Genomic DNA, 19188 nt, shown 5'->3' on the forward strand with positions numbered 1-19188 from the left:
GGGGGGGATAAAAAGGAGCTTAATGACAGCGTCTGTTGATCATCGGGGTGAGAAGAATGAATTGCTTCCCTGAACCTGAAAAATATCAAACTGCATAAATAAATCTATTTAAATTATTAATAAACGAATTTACATTTGGAGCCTGAGCCTGAGAATTAATTTCATTTCTTATGCTAAACTGGCCTGTATGGCTGGTGACTCAAGAATGAAAAGATGCAGAAAGGAAGGAAAAGATGAAGGGGGGGGGGGGGTAAGGAAAAAAGATGCAAAGTGGAAATTCTGAGTCTTAAAGCAGAGCCAGTTCTGGAGCGACAGGAACAAAAAGGGTCTTTGAGGCTGAAGATGTTTCAGGAAGGATGGTCCCTCTCCATCTGCACTGCTGGTGCATCTACCAGTGTTTCTGATGGCAGCAGTTCCATGGAGGCTGCTGGGCCAGGACACATCACAGCAGCTCATGTGTGCTCACAATGTTTAAACATCAAATCGAAGCAAAACCTTGGATGGAAATGGCCATCCCAGAAAGGATGCCTCAACCCCTATGCACTGGGGCTGCAGGTGCTGCCTTCCCCACATCCCACTGAGGGCACTCAAGTGTGACAGCAGTGCATCAGCTCGCTGCTCCCAGGGAAATTAATTAGGAAGAGCTAATTTTAGGTAAAATATTGAGCTACACGAGATCCTCCCCATCTTCTGTCCCTTCTGAGCACTGACGTGGGAAATGACACCAGGAAGCGGGCAGTGCCTTGGTGGCTGCCACAGATGGGAAGCTTTGGGCAGAAACGCTGGGGTTTTGGTGCACTTCCCCATTGTCCCAGTACTCTTCAGACTGATGGGGTTTTGCAGCCCCAAGGCCAGGGCTTGGTCACAGCAGCTCCTGGTGGCCCAGGGCCCAGGAACGGCATCAGCCCCTTCCTCTGTGCCACAGCTCCTGTGCAGCCAAAGGGCCAGAAAATGCTTCCTTCTCCAGACATCTCCTCTTTTCCAGACTAAACAACCCCATTCCTCCCCAGCTTCACAACGATCACATTTCCCAGACCTCACTTGTTCTCCCTCCCCTCTGGACCAGATCCGAGCCGTTTGCATCCTCCCTGGGAAGCAGGAGCAGGAGCCAGAGTGGTACCCATGCCCCATCCCCTCCATGTCGCAAGGGACATGGGGACACGGGGATATGGGGACACAGGCAGCTCTCCTCAGCAGCACGACTGCAAACACACACCCCAGTTAGCACAGCCCTTTCTTTGTCGTTTATCCTGTTCTGCTGGGAGCTGGCACTGGTGATAGATTGCATATAAAAACCTACTTATAAAGCAATCTTCCCCTCAGCTGCCCTTTCAGTGGAGCCTGTCTGCAGTCTCTGTGCCGGGATGCATTGTTATTCCATGTGATGAGACATTCCAGGGAACCAAATAAAACAAAAATAGACATTTGGAGGGGCTTTTGTTTTGCTTTTTCACAGCTCCCCTCCCCGGTTTGACTCCTGTGAACACACTTGTCGAGTTGATTTGCTCACGCTGCCTCCTAAGCATGTCCTTGCACCGGAGACACTGCTCTTTTAAATTCAGCTTCTCAGAATTAGAAGACAAACTTGGCAAAGCAACAATGGGGAGGGGGGGGAATATGAATAATCTCAGAACAGAAGTTGCATTATGTGATGTGGTTGCCATGTGGTTAAGGCTGAGAGAGGATCATGCAAGCGCATTGTGGGAAAGATGATAACAGGCGAAACAATCCCGAGAAGCGCTGAGGGTTTTGTAATAAGAGGTTACAATGCAAACCCGGCCATACCACACCACGGCCCCGTGCCAAGTGATCTGTGAGAACCCATAATAGCTGGGTGGGTGAGCTGGGGTGGGGACAAAGGGGTTGTCGTTGTTCCCTGCGCTGGGCAGACTCAATTTGGGTACCTTTGGCCATGCGGCTTCATGATACGGGGGTTTAGGCTGGGGATGCTCTCACTTTGGGTACCAGTCCCAGACCAAACCAGGGGGGGAAAACCATCATGGCTTGAAGTGCAAGGGAGACCCACAGCAAAACCTTGAGCTGTCAGAGGTGTTGATGGATCGGGCACCTCCAAGGCAGCAGCCAACAGAGCCCCAGTGATCCTGACTGCAACTAAAAAGCCTGAACGCACCCCAGGATCTCACTTTACATCAGCACACAGGTTTCCCTCCCTGGCCACAGCTGCAGGAGGCATCTCAAGTGCACCCAAGACAGCAAAACATCACTGAAAGGTACAAACATCCAGCCCCTCTGTGGGCTTTGCTCCATAGAAGAAGATTCCCTACCTCCACCACCATCAGAAAGCTGTTGGCCATCATGGGCTCATGACCAAGCTTCAGGAGCTGCCTCCAAAGCATCACCTGCTGGGGACCTGCTGTAGAGAAAAGCCAGATTTCAGATGAACTGAGGCCCAGATGGTTTGGGGAAGTGCTTATGAACTATAAAACCCCCATCCTTTGTCCCACAGGCTGAATAAGCTGTGCTGGGGAAGTTATCAGGGCAAACCCAACCCGTCCTCCTCTCACTTGCCTTGTCTTGGTATGAACATGTGAGTGGGAGGGAAGTCAGCGCAGTCAGCTGAGCTACGGGAAACTCAGAGCGTGGGGAAACACATGCAGTAAACGAAGCAAAAAAAGGGTAAATTCTGTGAATTTATATCAGCAACGTGGATTTCTGCTCTTTTAGTGCAACAGAATGCTGCGGCTTGCTGTTAGCCTGCGTGGGGCGGCACTGGCGGGTGATGCACAATGCACAGTGTGCCCATCGGGGGGGCAACTCACCAACCATGCGGTTGGCTCTGGTCTCACCCGGCTGTGGTCCTGCCTCCAGCTCTATGGGGGCAAGAGCAAAGTGTGGGGCAAGGGGAGGATGCAGACGGAGCTAAGACTGTCCCAGCTGCGCTCTGCCCAATGCAGGGGGGGTTTGGTGTTCCCACTCCCAGCTGGACCAGGCAGCCCCAGCCCCAGGCTGAGCCCTGCGGTGCAGCTCCAGGATGCAGCTCTGGGATGCTGTGGCCTTGAGGATGCTGCCGACCCCCCCACCGTGCCATGGGGGTGCTGAGCAGCACCCTCCTGAATCTGTAAGGCAAAGACAGTGGTGAATTACACACGCTGTGAAGAGTTGGCAGAGCAGCCCGTGCGCTGGCGCCGTGCTTTGTCTCAGAGTAATTTAGCAGGCTTTAATGAGAATTCATTCACATTATATTGTGAATAGCTGCTTTTATGGGAGACAAGAGGTGATGAACTAGTCAGAGCGGAGACGACTGGCACAGATGCCACCATGCATCATCACCGCTCCCCTCGTGCCAGCGCTGCTACAGAAGCACCCAAGGAAGAGTGGTGATGAGCAGAGATGACGCAGGGAATGAAAGGAGTGGGTTCAGCTTCTATGGGGACAACCCCAACCTCTCAACCCCCTCATGGTGGGAGGAAAGGTAGCGGGGTTGTTTGGCTGTAGCTACAGGGCCACCCATCACACCGGTGACCCTGGCACTGCTGCGATGCTCTGGGCCAGGCAGGGTCCCCATGGCCCAGCCCAAGGACCCCCATTGCATTGAGACAAGCTCACAGCAGCAATAAGGCTCAAAAGCATCGCTGCCACCAAGCTACAGGGTCCCAGCACAGGGAGCACCGGTGACACCGTGCCCGTTGTGCTCCTCCAGGGAGGACAGAGCCCGGGGACAGCTTTGCTTTGAGAGCAACTGAGTTCACACAATTAGAGACTGATGCGAGGCAGCAGGATCCAAAACCCTAATTTGGCCCGATTAAAGCTTAATGATTCCAGCCTAATGATTAAAGAAATGCCCCAATTTCCTCGTTCCAAACACAACTTTCTGCCAAAACTCAGGTGGAGCGGACACGCATGGGGCTGCAGCTTGTAGAGACAACACAGGAAAAAACAGGATTTGAATGGCTTGGGCACAGAGAGGAGGATTCATGCGAACAGATGAGCCGGTTAGCTAACGAAAGGGGGAAATGGAAGGGTTTTAATGAGCATTTCAGGATGAATACCAACCTGGCGGACGCTCAAGCAGAAGAGAACTGCTGTGTGCAGTAATTTGAAGGGCAGCTGAGTGCAAGGTGAGGGTGGGCTGCAGCCCCCAGAGCATCACCAGGCTCGGGGCGGGTGGGCAAGGGGCTGCACCAAGGGGGAGAATGCTCCGGCTCCTTCAGCATCGCACGAGGCAGCATCCCTGGGGAAAACCAGGCGGAAAGTAAAGCCCCCCATCTGTGCTGGAGCTCTGGACCCCATTAAAGCAGCGGCCGGTGGGGGGAGAGGGGGTGGCCTCGATGCACACAAGGTGCTCCCTTCATGAAAGCATCTTTTGATTATGTTATTGCAGCTATCAAAATATTGCAGAGTTCAGAGCATTCCTCAGGGATCCCCAGGCTCTTCAAAGAGCAGAGGACTACGGCAGGGGGAAAAAGAAGCCTTTAATTATGTGAGCTCCCATGCTTGTTTCTGTGGTGGAGCTCCTCGGAAAAAACCTGGGTTTAATGAGCAGGAACACATATGGCTTCATTGTCCAAACATGGAAAATAAAGCTGATTATTTTTTCTTATTTAATAGACGTCCAAGTTTCTTTTAGGCCCCGTGGTGTCCTGCAGGCCTGCATACCGAGGGGCTCTGCAGCACAGAACCATGTGCTGCCTAAATCAAAGCCTGCCTGTAAAGCTGCCCTCCCTCCTCCAGCCTGGGCAGAGGCTCCAAACCCCAGCCCCATCTGATGCTCCTGCCATTCCCCATCACTTCCACACACTTCATTGGTGTTTTCCTCCTTCCCAGCTACTTGATGATGGGATTACAGAGGGGTAATCCGCCACCAACCCAGTCATTTGGTTCAGATGTGCATTTGAATTTAAATGCGCAGGCTCATTCTTCTCCCCAGACGTAAACAGCACATAGCAGAGATGAGTACTACACAGCAGAAAGCACGGGCCAACCCTACATGTTAAAGAACATATTGAGTATGCTCTGCTAATAAATTATCCTATCTAGCAAATTGAATGAATGGGCTTGCGTGCGCTGCAGCCTGCTATCAGCGCCGCGATGCTTTGGGAAGCTTTGAGTACTGGTAAAGAGCGTTTTGTTGAAGAACTCGCAGGGAACAATCACAAATAATTGCCAAGAGGGGTGCGTGCCTCCCTCCAGTGACTGCAAACTCCAAATGGTGGAGCAGAGGTAAAAATTCATCGGAAATATGAGGCAGGGGGAGAGCGATTGGCTTTGACCCTGCCCTTCCGCACCTCCTGCCTGCTCCCAGGGCTCTGTGGGATGAGCAGGATGAGGAGCAGCTCTGCTCTGGAGCCAGGCTGAGAGAGCTGGGCTGGGGCAGCCTGGAGAAGAGAAGGCTCCTGAAGGGGAGAACTTAGAGCAGCTCCAGTGCCTGAAGGGGCTGCAGGAAACCTGGAGAGGGGCTTGGGACAAGGGGAATGGCTTGAACCTGCCTGAAGGGAGACTGAGCTGAGCTCTTAGGCAGAAGCTCTTCCCTGTGAGGGTGCTGAGGCGCTGGCACAGGGTGCCCAGAGAAGCTGTGGCTGCCCCATCCCTGGCAGTGCTCAAGGCCAGGTTGGACACAGGGGCTTGGAGCAAGCTGCTCCAGTGGAAGGGGTCCCTGCCCGTGGCAGGGGTTGGAGCTGGAGGAGCTTTAAGATCCCTTCCAACCCAAACCATTCTGATTCTATGACACACACCCCCAGCAAGGGCTGCACAGGGGAGACTGGACTTGAAGGGGATGCAGCAGAAGCTGTGTCCTGACTCTCAACCCCCTCTGCAAGCCTTTGCCTGCAAGATCCCTCATGGATCCCGCTGGGATCTACTTTTCCAAACCACAGGACAGCAACAGGCAGAAAACTTGTTCATTATGGAAAAACCCGAAACCACAAACCAAAGCAAAGCAAGGAAACTCCAAGAAAAGCCACTCGCTGTAAACAAGAGACTTTCTGGGAATGTTTCCCCATCCTTCCTCCTTTGAAGCTATGGAATAGAGCAGGAGTTTTGCACCCTATTCCTGAGAATCAGGATCTCCGTGCGGGGTTTATGCTTCACAGGGGATCACAGCCACTACCAAAATGCTTCACCCATGCAAACGTCCACACTGTCAGACAGAAATAGTTTCTCAGAAAGCCTTAAAACCCACCTGAACCCTGCAAGTTTGAGACTTCCCCTATTCCACATCATCCATAAAAACCAACACCCCGAACCCTCGTGCTTTCCAGGCTAAATGGGACCCTGTGGTTCCTCATCTGGAGCTGGGAACAGAGTGAAAACGGGGCGTGATTTGTCTCCTGCTGTCGCAGCACTCGATATTAATGCACACCCTTTGGGAACCTGCCAGCGCCTGTCTTGGTCCTTTCAAACCCTAACTACGATATCGAGTCAAGCAAAAGAAAAACCTCCTTTAAGATGCCTCCTCCTGGGGGAAGGACTTACAAAGAGCAACTCCTTGAAAGGTTATAGCTGCAGCATTGGCATTTTAGCTGCCAATGTCTTTACACTCCTCACTTTACATGACAATAGAGGGGAAGAAGTCTGAAACACACAGCAATTCCCTTCCCCAGTCAGCAGGACACTGGCACTGGAAGGCACAAATTAAAGCTCTGGCAATATGGAGCAGCAGAGATCAGAGGCGCAGCCACTGATGCCAAAAAAGGCACATTTAAAACCACCATAAAGACATAATTTTTCTGTGTTTTCACATGCAAATAACAAGCCAGGAGAGCAACAACTCTGGCACTGAGAGCAAAGCAGGGTTCAACCCAGGCTGAGCCAAGTGCACGGGTGATAAAGTTTAGTCAGGGCAAAGCTCAGACTCAGAACACACAGAGCAGTGCTCTGGGTCTGGAGCTGAGCCCTCCCTGCCTGGGGCTGACACCAGCAACGGGGCAGAGAACAGCTCTCCACGTGCTCCACAGCACCCAGGGATGGGGACGGGATGGATGGGATAGAGGGGTCTGTGCCATCCACCAAGCCACAGAGCATCCATCCTGCTAACCCCGGAGCTGGGCCAGGTGCTCCCAGGAGGACATTGCAGCAGGCACCGCTGCCTCTGGAGCTTGCTTCCCTCTGGAGCAGGCCAAAGCCAACACTTGCCATGGTCCAGGGGCTGGTGAATCCAGGATACGAGGGCAGGTATAGACACAGCTCACCTACTGCCAAGGGCAGAGATGGGGTGCAGAGATGGAATGCCAACAGCGCTGCTGCAGCCCCATGTCTGGTGAAGGCAACAGTGAGCTCACAGCCTGCACATGCTTCCCAGTTGGGGTCAAAGATGGGCCTCCCTGGCAGCATGCAGGGATGCGGGAGCAGCTCGCACGTGCTCACTGCAGGGCCTTTGCTTTTTAGGAAGCAGCTACTTCAAACCTGCTCCCTGCAGGCACAGGGAACCACAAAGGGATGCAGCAGCAAGTCCTGCATGGCCGGGAGGAGGCTTTATACGAGCGTGCTGGGGACCAGAACCAAATGGCAGCACACAGTGCCATGTCCCATCCCTGCCTCTGCCATACACACACTTCATCGGGCAGGAATGTGGTGAGCTTCGATTCAAAGCCCCATTTCTCCCCTGCGATTTCTCCTCCTGGTGGAAGCAGCTCAGTTTTCCAAGACTTGCTTCTTTCCCCAGACTAAAATAAGAAGTTAACCATTGAAACGAAGGCTCCCTGGTCCCCCCAGTGCAGCCTCTCGGAACTCCGATTAAAAATGGAAAGGGGCACCTTTAAAACTTTAATACCATTTAAATGTTCCCGTCTCTCTCCTGCACCAGATCGCTCAGTAAAGGAGCTAATTAAAAAATGGCTGCTGTGATGACAGACTAGATTAATAGTTTTTGAAGAGCAGCCAGTGCACCAACTGCTCCTGCAGCCATGATGAAAGCTAATAATGTAGAAAATTCTGCCAATTCTTCTAATTCATGAATATTTAAGCCTGTGAAAAATCTGTCAGATTATAGCACTTTTCTGGTGATTTTCTGCTTAAGTACACTTATGGGCAAATGCCAGTTGCTTAAGAAACTTCAGTGGAAGTTTTATTGTTTGCCTCACCAGAGCCCTTTCCTCTCTCCCTGGGCTGTTTAACCCCTGCCAAGGCTGAGGGGGGCTCTGGGCAGAGGAGCATCCCGCTGGCACAGCCACCCCATGGGACAAGCACCCTGCCAGGGGCAAGGGAACCACAGGATCCCAGCCTGGTTTGGGTTGAAGGGACCTTAAAGCTCCTCCAGGAGCCACAGGCAGGGACCCCTTCCACTGGAGCAGCTTGCTCCAAGCCCCTGTGTCCAACCTGGCCTTGAGCACTGCCAGGGATGGGGCAGCCACAGTTTAACTGGGATGAAGCTTTTGGGCCATCACCAGGATGGGGAGACACACAGAGATGATTCCTATTTAGGGATATCTTTGCTGCTAGAAGGAAAAACTGACGGTTTAGTTCCTATTAGAGGAACTGATCCCTGGTGCATCCCGGCTGAGAGAGCAGCAGAGGCAGCTGCTGGCTGCTGGGTTGTCCCCATTAGCCCCATGTAATCAGACCAAACAGGGGCTGGCAGCGTCTGCAGCGGGTCCTGGTGAAGGGTCGGTGCTGGCACTGGCCATGAGCTCCCATTCCAGCTGGCTCCAGCGAGCCCCAGCACAAGAGGCTGGCTGGATCCTGATGGCTCCCTGGCAGCGGGCTCTCACCACTGGTGGGTTGTGCTCTGCTCTGTGGCTCCTGCTACAACCAGTCAGATAAAACTGACGGCCTGATGCAAGAGGAACCAGCTCCTCTGCTCTGCTCCTTGCAGCACTGGAGGTCATCCCCAAGGTGCATGAGGAAGGGATGCTCTTTTCCATCATTCCCAGTGTTTTTCCCACCAAACCTGTCCAGTTCTTGGTGATGAACAACAGATCTTGTTCTGTCAGCTGGAACTGGGGCAGAATAAAGTCAAGTGGCCAATAAGAGCAATGGGAGCTTCTCCTCTCCTGCTTTCCTATTAGAAAAGTTCACCTGGACGTGAGCAGAGCCATGAGCATCACAGTGGGATGCAGCCACAGTTTGGTCCTTCACTCTCCAGCCCAGATGCTCCCGTGCAAGGGTTGAATGGTGGCAGGGCTTGGGCAGCTCTTCTCAAAGGAGAGCGAGGTGGGGACAGCAAAATGGGGTGAAAAACACAAATTAGAGATGCTCAGCAGTACGATGGCTGCCCCATCCCTGGCAGTGCTCAAGGCCAGGATGGACACAGGGGCTTGGAGCAAGCTGCTCCAGTGGAAGGTGTCCCTGCCTGTGCAGGGGTTGGAGCTGGATGAGCTTTAAGGTCCCTTAAACACAAACCATTCCATGGTTCTGTGACCACGTTTCAGAACGTGAAACCCAGAGCAACTTTGAAACAAAAAAAACGAGGAAAACTCCACCAAAATGCAGACCATGTAACCTAAGACTGCACACAGTTTGTCATCCCAGCCTGCATGGTGAAAGGGAAGCCCGCTGCGGTGTGACACCTGGAACACTCACACTTCCAACCCTGACACTGCACCTCCTCTGTGCTGCCAGATTCCATGAGCCCTATGAAACGCTCCATAGACATCCCTCTGTAAATAAGTGGCTCTGAGTGGGTGAAAATGAGCTTTACAGGCTCGGGGGGGCACTTTGAGCCTTCTCCCATCACTGGGGTACCTGTACTGGGAAGAAGGAGAACCGGAGCACAGCAGAGGAGCCGAGAGCCCCCTTCCTCTCCTCATCACAGACCTTCAGCCACTTTCAATGTCACTTCAGCTGAGCAGCAAGTGGCTGTGATTTAATTACTCCACTGCTCCTCAGCAGAATCTCCTTCCCTAATAACAGTCACTTTTATGGCACCCCATTTATCCCTCCTCCTCCGGATTGATCCTGCATCACCACGAGTCCCGGCACCGCCGGAGCCAGTCACCTTGCCTCCCGCTCCCGATGCTCCTCTTCCCACCAGCGCTCCGCTTGCCTCGCTCGGCACATCCTGCCTCAGAGAGAACGCGACAAGTGCCGCTAATTCATAAATATTTAACACCCAAATCTGCTGCCTCCTGATAGCTTTTTCCAGAGTTTCTATTCTCATCCACCCCCTTCCCCTCCCCAACGGCCCTCCTCGGGTTTTTTCCCCCCTCTTCCTCTTTGCCGGGCACTAATCCAAGTGCTGAGATGACTGTTTCACTTCCCTGCTGTCATCAGTTGTTTTTATCTTATCTGGACCGTGGATGCCAGTCAGCAACCCGCTGCGGTCTTTCCAGTTGAGTCCTGACCTCCGCAATCAGCCTCAAGATGTCCTGTAACAAGCAGATAGGGTTACTCAGCTTGTCCGTCAGCACTTGTGGAGGGGGAGGGAGGAAAAGAGGGGAAAGAAAGGAGAAAATCCCTGCAGAAGAGGGAGCTGACAGCTCGGGGAGGGAGCTGTGCAGGGAAACTGGGCTGGGAATCTCCTGAGGAATGGGGCTTGTGGTGGTGCTGGTGCTGCACCAGGGATGCTGGCCTGTTCCTGGACCCCTGGGCAGCAGGGCATGGCACTGATGGGCACTGAAGGACAAGCTTTAGAGTCCGGGGGGGACTGGGAGCAGCAGGAGGATGCTCTGCCAGGGCTATGGGGTGGCTGGGGAGGGGGTGCCTGCTGTTTCCCACCCTGCTCAAGCTGCTCCTTACACATCTGATTCATGGTGATCATGCTTGTCCAGACCTCGACCCCCTGCCCTCAGCCTGCCTGGACCTGGGGGTTATCTCCTGCAGAGTGTCCCATTGTCAATCACAACCCCCTTTCTCCTCTCAGACTGCTGATTCCCACCTCCTCTGCTGTGCTTTGTGCACAAGGGGCACCCACGTATGGCCTGGCTGTCAGGGAAGAGGGGAAAATGCATCTGGGAAAGCAGAAGGACACAGCCTTTGGCCAACCTGCAGGATGCCAGATAAGCAGTGAGGAAGCATGAGGGGCTCAGCCTGAACTCCAGAGGGATCAGAGATCATCCCATACTCTGCTGCTCTCACCCAGCAAAGGAAGGACATGCAAAGAGCCACACACAGCAGCAAGCTCGTGTCTGCCATCTCCCAGGGCATCCAGCAGCACAGCAAGCACGAGAAGCAGAGGGAGCACTGGATGATGCTCCCTGCCCAGCCTCTGCTGCTCGGGAGCCAGCAGCAGCAGCATCCAGACCCTCATCCTTCCCAACTGGCCTCCGATTTCCACAGTTAATTTATCAGTTTAATAACAGCACCATCAAGAAGGGCGAAGCGAGGCCAGCACTGAGCCAGCTCAGCTTTACATAGAGATCACCCAGAGTCAAAACGTCATGTAAGATTTACTCAACACGCATTATATCAAAGTGCTCAAGCGCTGAAGTAAAAGGGCTTTTAGTTAGAGCAGATTGAAGGGGGTGGCACGTGGCGAAGGAGGAGAGAGCGGGTGGATGTTAGCTCTGCCAGACGCTCTCGTGGCTTTTGCATCAACATCTTTATTTTCTAAGAGAGGATTTAAGACCTTGTTGTGTATAAACAGCCGAGACCGGAGGAACTCGAACGGTGAGGAACTGTAAAAGGTTAGACTGAAAAATGCTATTAGTCGGCATGAAATAAGATTCTTCCTGGAAACATGACACTGAGCATTGAAGGGAGGGGGAGGAATAGCTGTAAAATGGCTATAGGAAAGGGCTTACAAATTAAATATAATAAAAAGAATCCTTCTGAATGAGATCTTAATTTAACCTCAACATCATGACCGTATATTTCAGGAAATTAATCCCTTGGCCTCCAATAAATCCAAAGTATAACACAACCACTTATGGTTCAGCAATGAGCCATTAGTATGGGCTACAGATCCTGCAAAACCACCAGACCCATTATTTAGGAATGTGCTGAATTACCCGGCCCTAATGCAGCTCATCGGCAACCAGAGTAATTCCCACACCAAGGGCTCTGCCAGCTTCTTCCTCCACCCCAGGACCTGGTTCCTGGGCAAACATCATCCTTCTTGCTGCAGGAATAACGTGGGAGAGGTGGCGGGAATGGGGGGCTCAGCCCCAACCAGACCCATGGGGTGTGCATGGTGGATTCCATCCCACCAGCACCCCATGGGGCTCCCAGGCTCTACGCTCCCCCACATCCAAGCCTGTGCCGCTTCCAGAGCAGGATCCTTAAGGCCAGAAGCACAGGAGCAAACACCCTCTGGTGCCTTCCCGAGCCCCCTCCGCTTGGCACCGGTTCTCCTGCGTGTGCCCCATCACGGGGGCAGGAGCTTGTAATGAGGCAGGAGTGTAACCCTGCTCTGAGAGCGAGCATATGCCACCGCAGCTCCCTTGGCAAAGGCACTTGGAGCCCGTTGCTGGCTCTGCAGCGAGAGCTCTTCCCATCCAGGCTGCGCACACTCTGGGGCTCTTGATAAGGAGCACACAGAGCAGGTGAAGAGCACTGAGGCTTTGCAAGCTTCAAAGGACCTGCTGGCAGGGCCTGCTGCAGCCCTGCTTCGTGTCAGAAGCCAGATTCCTCCTAGAGAAACATCCCTGCAAACTGATAGGGATATTGTGGAGCAAGTGGCCATTTAGGGGGTAAAAGGCATCATTACAAACACATTTAATACCATCAGAGAGCACACGGACAGGTTTAAAGCCTCCAGCCCAGGCTTGACTCTTGAGAGCCTGCACCTTGCCCTCAGCTTCCCTTTCCAGGCGGAAAAATCAGTGGAAGTGGGAATGTGTCTGCTCCGATGGGCAGCCCAAAGCAAGCTGGGAAATGCCTTTTTGTCAGGAGAAGAAAGGAAGTCCCTTATCTGAAAGCTTTTTTGTCAGCAATTTAAGCGCAGGGCAAAAGCCCAGCAGTAAACCCAGCACCCAGGGGATGCTCTGGCACAGAGTGAAAGGCAAAGATACAAGTTTTGATGGGGGTTCTCAAACAGGGGGGCAGGACCTTCCCCCATCACCTCTCCCGCAGCCCAGAAAACCCCTTTCACAAGCTGCAACCCGCATCCGGGATGGCTGAGCCACCATGGGGCTAACAGGAACCGAGTGACCGGCTCCCCACCACCTCCAAGCAGGCAGTTCCCCACATTTGCCATGGGATCTCCCATCCGTGGCCACACGAGGGGTTTCCCACCTGCAGAAGTTGCAAGGTGGGAACGGGGGGTGCTCTGCTTTCTCATCACTCCCTGCACATCCCCGCTCCCCAGGCACCGCGCGGCTCTCGCTGCAGCGGATGCTGTGGTTTTCTTGTCTGAAATGCATTGCACAACAAGCCCAGCCTGGTGCTGAGGAGCATTAACTAAAGCAAAGCAGCTCTAATAGCGCTGGTCCTGAGCGCCCCGCTGGGAGACTTTCAATTGATGGACTTAGGAGAGATGAAATATTCAGTAGGATTAGGAATTTGGAGGAGGTGGAAATCAAAGTGGAAAGGAAAACAAGTAAAAACAGTTTAATCTAGCCTCCTAGCACTAACTGTCGCTGGGATTCAGGCTAAAACAAACACAACAAAACGAGCTGCCAATTTGAAAGGGGAAGGAAGAGGGCGAAGACGATTCCCATCGCATCGAAAGCAACCTTTTATCTCCACGCTGCCGCAGATGAGAGGCAGCAGGCGGGGAGGGACCACCCCAGCCCTCATCCCTCCTGCATGGGCAGCGGTGCATTTAAAGATGCCATCGTAGATGCAGGGCCAGGTTGGACGGGGCTTGGAGAAACCTGCTCTAGTGCAAGGGATCCCTGTGGCAGGGATTGGAACTGGATGTAAGGTCCCTTCTAACCCAACCCATTCTGCCCCACACACCCAGACAGGACCCCTCAAGCGAACCTCAGGCTCTGCAGACCCCTCACACCACAAGAGCAGAGCCCAGCGCATTGCCCTCACTCTGCTGGGGCCACGAGAGGGGGATTATCTTACAGGCGAAGCGGAGTTATCCAACACTGCAATTTAAGTTGACAATTACATGGTAACCGACTTGCTCACAAAGAGAGGCTCTGGAAGTATTCCCAGAATACAGAAGTCTGACAGTATCCACCCAATTTGTTGCAACAACAAAGAATACTGGAATATGTCCTTTCATTTGGCAGAGGAGTGCTTTATTTTTCAAGGCTAGGTGGAGAAATTTAGCCTGCTATTTAAGGAGCATGTTGTGCCTTGAGAGTGACAAGCCAAGAGTCTCACTAGAAAGCCAAACTCAAACACAAATTGCCTCCTGCCACCCAAGAAACTAAATGGCACCAGGGAAAGGAATTAGCAGGGCCCCATCTGTTGGTAGGGCCGGTGTTCTGAGGCATAGGGAGATTTAAGTGGGGGCTTTTTAGAGCTGGATGGGAAGACACCAAGCCAGGCCTGATGCAGCAGTGGCTGCAGTGATGCAGAAGATGCTCAATCAAGATGCTCATTACCTTACTCACGCTTTCCTGGTAATTTTATATCAGGACCTTCTATTAAAAAGCAAACCACAAAACCCCTGCAAACCCTCATAATTCTAACAAGGGGGATTCTGACACTGGCACAGGGTGCCCAGAGAAGCTGTGGCTGCCCCATCCCTGGCAGTGCTCAAGGCCAGGTTGGACACAGGGGCTTGGAGCAAGCTGCTGCAGTGGAAGGGGTCCCTCCCCGTGGCAGGGGTTGGAGCTGGAGGAGCTTTCAGGTCCCTTCCAACCTGAACCGGTCTGGGATCCTGGGATTCTGCATCACCATCAGACTACAAAATAAAGCACTTCCAGAAAATCAGCCCTGAAAAGGAAGACCAGTGGCTTTTGCTCAATGCATCTCAGACGGGAGAGGCTTTGGGTGCACACAGGCTCTTTGGGATGAGGAGGATTCCCCAGCACCTGATCCAAGACAAACAAAGAGGAATAAAGACCTGATAACCCTCACGTGGACATCCCTACGGAGCCTTTTCTGTGTGACCCATCCCCAGGGTTCACCTCCTGCTGCCCTCCAGGTCTGTGCCAAAAGGTTAAATGGCACGGGTGTTTCTTGGGATGGCTTTTTCCTCTCATGGCCTGGCTTGTGGTGGGAATCAATCGGCTCCCCCGAGCACAGCCTCCAGCTACAGCCGCACTCCTGAACCATTCCACAAACCACTTCCTTCCAGGCTACCGGCAGCCACGGTGATGTGAGGGCAGGAGCACGGCTGCTGGTGAGGAGCCGCGCACCCCAGTGCTGCGCTCTGCTGCCAGCAGGAACCCCATCCCGAAAGGGGGTCTGCAGAACAACCAGAGCTGGTGACACCAACCCAGCACCAGCACGCTGCTGTTCCCTGCGGGAACAAACCCTCGGCTCACACAGGCAGGGTTCGGGGTGCAGGAGCAGTGGGTGAGCCCAAGGGGTGGCGCAGCACCAGCATGGGAGCCACTTGCTCTCGAAATCAGTGTTTCACAATTAGTCGCTGTGGATGGGAACGTGCAGCAAAGCACAGCACGTTCCTGTACCTGTCAGCTGCTGGTTTAGCAAACTGCCAGCCCTCTGCTGCTCTCCTCTCTTCCTCTTCCCCTTCCTCCTCACTGTGTAGAAACCCATCCATCAGAGACAAAGCCTAGACCCCATGCACCCCACCATGGACGCTTTGCAAAAGCCAGGGTTGGGAAATTTGAGGCAGAGAAAGGGAAAAGAGGAATAAGCTGAAGGATGCTCGGTGGAAACAGAGAGCACAGGGGCAGGAACCCTGCAGAACTGACACCAGGCTGAGGATGTGACCCTGCTGCTCCCTCCGACATGGACCACTGCTCCCCACCTGCATCCCAGGAGCAGGCAGCAGCAAGAGCATCACTGCCCCCCCAGAGCCACGGCCAACTGCCCAGCCACAGAGATTTGTTTCCTTTAGAGGGGAACTCAGCTGGAAGGGGAAAAAAAGACACACACCCCCCCCAAAGAAACAGCAGCAAAAGAAACCACAGCCACATCCTGCCTAAACTGTCGCTCGTGATGGGTTGCTTGCCAGCGAGGATGCAGGGGAGCGGCGGTGAGAGCGGGAGCGCTCCTCCACTTGCCAAGTAACGCTCCAGCTATGAGTCAATCGACTGAAGCCACAAATCCATTTGCTCATGAACACGAAACCACAGCAACCCATGCTGCTTCTCAGGACCAACCTGGCCTAGTGGAAGGTGTCCCTGCCTGCAGCAGAGGGGTGGAACTGGATGAGCTTTTAGGTCCCTTCCCACCCAAACCAGGCTGGGATTCCTGGGTTATTTGCCCCACAGCATCCCTGTTTGCAGGCTGGTCCTCCCAGTACATCCCTGCACAGCATCATGGAGCAACGTCTCTGGCACCAGCCCAGGGATCACACCTGCACCACGGCACTGGGCCAGCCCATACCCACCCCCATCCTCATGGGGCAGAGCTGTACCCTTCACCCATCAGCATGGGGCTGGGTGGAGGCCGGCACTGGGTAACGCTCCTGGTATGCAGCGTGTTGAAAGCCCTGTGGGTTAATAAACACTCGACGTGGGTGGCTTGTGACTCACCAGCTCCATTGCAGAGCACTACAGGTGCTGCTGGAGAGCAGGAATCCAGCAATTAAACACTGGGAAAGGGAAAGAACACCCTGAGCAGTTAAAGGCTGCAACCATGGGGCAGCCAGGACCCTGCAGGAGGTGCTGAGGGTATGGGGAGGGAACTGGGGGTCCTCCCTTGCTTCCTCCATACGATGGCAAACAGCCCCATCACCCTGGGCCCCCCCTTGTCACCCAGCAGATGATGCCACAGGGTGAGAGCAGCTCCCAGGGCTGAGAAATGAAGCCCTGGGGTTGTTCATGGGAGAACACAACCAGTTCATCACCACATCCAAGCCATGCCTGCTGCAAGCAGCCCTTCAAGCGGGTGGGTTTGGTGGCTTTGCCCCAAGCTCTCGCTCCCAGGGGACCTCTCTTGGCCCCAGGGAGGCTCTGTGTGGCTTTGGGTACCACAAACACCTCAGATCCAAGCACTAGCACACAACGCATCCCTAATGAACACACAGTAACTGTGGGGAAGGCTCAGGGACCACACATGCACCAAGCACCCTCCCTCCAGGCTGCACAGGAAGGGAAAATAGCCCTCAGTAATGTACCCCTGGGCATGCACCCATGCCCTGCTGTCATCCGGGGTGCCACAGGCTCCCCAGAAGCAGCGCTGGGTTCACCGGATGGAGCATCTCCCCCCTGCGAGCCAGGGTCAGGCTCTACAATGCAGTTAGGAGGAGAAAATAACTACACAGTAGAAAAAAGAACTGAGAGAGAAGCAGCAAAGCGCATTTGTGAGAGGGGAGAGGGTGTCTGTGGAGCAAAACCGTGCTCTCAGGAGCTTTAGCAGGGTTTGGATGCTTTCCTGTGGCAAGGCATCACCAGAAGAGCTGCGCTGCCAGGCAAAGCCATGTCATCAGGGATGCTGCATCTCCCCATGCCCTGCTGTGAAACCAGAGCTGCTGAGCACCCTCGCCCCTACCCCATTACCTGGGACAAAACAAGGCTCAGCAATCCCAGGTTCCTGGTGGGGAGAGAGGAGTTGGAGCATCACAGCAGGAGCAAATGGCTTGAGAGATCCCAGTCCCTGATGGTGCTGCAGTCAGAAGCCACAGGTCTGAAGCTGCTTTATCCAGTCAGGGCCAGTCCCTGCCCACTCGAGTGAAAGCCGAGGACTTGGCTCAGCTGTGTTAATTCCCCATCAGAGCCATTACCCTAACGAGTGCAGGTGAGTGCCAGAGGTGCTCACAAGGCTCAGCTGGACCCAGTGCAGGGCTCCCTGTGCCCAGCATCACCAGAGCTGGGCTGTGAGCAGCACTGCCCGGGCTCCTCAGCCTGGGATGCACGATCAGCAAGGTGCAAATGAGGTGCAAGGAGCAGAAACACCCAGGCAGCAGGGGCAGGAGCTCACCAAGCACCTACACCATACATCAAAGGGGTCCCAGGAGTCATCTCCTGCCCTGCTGCAGATCATGTGTGCAATGCAGGAGCCTACCCCACAGTCCGGAACAGAAACACAGCATCCCAGCCTGGTTTGGGTTGAAGGGATCTTAAAGCTCCTCCAGCTCCAACCCCTGCCATGGGCAGGGACCCCTTCCACTGGAGCAGCTTGCTCCAAGCCCCTGTGTCCAACCTGGCCTTGAGCACTGGGACAGCAGATCCCTCTCTGTGCAGACCAGCAGCATCCAGGCCCATTTCAAAGGCCAGCAACACTCACCTCCCTCCTGGTTTGTTCCCTTAAGGCAGCAGTGCATGGAGGTTCCGGGAAGAGCCACGGGCACGTTACCCCTGTCCAGGAGCCTGCTCTTGGCTGCAGGGAATAGATAACCCGTGCCCTGGGTTGGCTCAGCAGGAGCAGCACCCATTTCAAACCAGAGGCTGTGCTGGCATCCAGCAGCCTCTCCTCCCCACCTCCACCTCCTTTCTCTGTGTTAAACCTTTTGGCTCCCTTATTGAAGCAACTGAACAGTTTAGACCCCTTTTCTTCCCTCTCCCCTTTCCCCTGCGTGGCGCTCGGTGTAATGTGCCTCGAATATTTGATGTGGAATCCCTTGCGAGAGCGAGAAGTGTTTTTATGGGCGCTGGAGGAAAACTCTTGCAAAGCCGAGTGGTAATGAGTACCCCTGAGTACCCTCTCGCTTCCAGAGCCGCCGCTGCTTCGAAATGAGCAGGAATTGGGCAAGTGGTGCTCGCTGGGGAGCGGAGCAGCCTCTTGCTCCCAGCAACGCTCTGCCTTCAGTAGCTCGGCACAGGCGAGCAGCGCTTGTTTATTCCAATTGAAGCTGACACCAGCAGCGGTCCAGCCCCAGCAGATGAGCTCATGTGTGTCCTGTTTCATTTCCAACGCAGATTAACAGCATCTCTTTAATCTCTAATGGCCCAGCCTGGGAGTTGCAGGCAGTGTTCAAACAACAGCAGGGGCTGTGTCTCCGCACACCCCTCCGCTCCCATTCCCACTCTGTGACCAGCATGGTGATTGTGCACAGCGCAAGAGCTCTCACCCCAATTACATGGGATGAGCTCGCAGGAAGCTTTCCATCACAGACACAAACACGGGTGGTTTTCACCTCCAGGTCTCTGAATTTAACACAGCAGACACGATCCCTCTCCTTTTCAAAGGCAAAATATTCCCTTTCATTTCCAGACCCCTTGTACATCACCACCCAGAGTGAGCCCAGTGCAGAGCTGCCAGCGTCAGAACAAAGAGCTTTGACAAGTCCTGGAGGTGTCGTGCTCACGTCGGATGGAGCACACACCGCAGACCCTTCGAGGGCAGCGGGGTCCCATTGCCTGGGGAAACCCATTGGAA

The 19188-nt window shown here is 53.9% G+C and overlaps 1 long non-coding RNA gene across 1 annotated transcript; it reads right to left on the reverse strand.

Moving 5' to 3' along the window:
• Positions 1 to 1953: 1953 nt before the first annotated feature.
• Positions 1954 to 17463, reverse strand: LOC133224797 (uncharacterized). The gene is made up of 3 exons (XR_009728951.1): positions 17370 to 17463; positions 4015 to 4192; positions 1954 to 2374 (listed from the first exon to the last, which is right to left on the reverse strand). It is a non-coding gene; the product is annotated as an uncharacterized LOC133224797 (long non-coding RNA).
• Positions 17464 to 19188: the final 1725 nt, after the last annotated feature.

The sequence above is a fragment of the Neopsephotus bourkii genome, unplaced genomic scaffold (genome assembly GCF_033783945.1).
Source record: "Neopsephotus bourkii isolate Nb327-2 ecotype Australia unplaced genomic scaffold, CSIRO-AGI_Nbou_v1 NB_1723, whole genome shotgun sequence".
In the NCBI taxonomy this organism is placed as follows: domain Eukaryota; kingdom Metazoa; phylum Chordata; class Aves; order Psittaciformes; family Psittacidae; genus Neopsephotus; species Neopsephotus bourkii.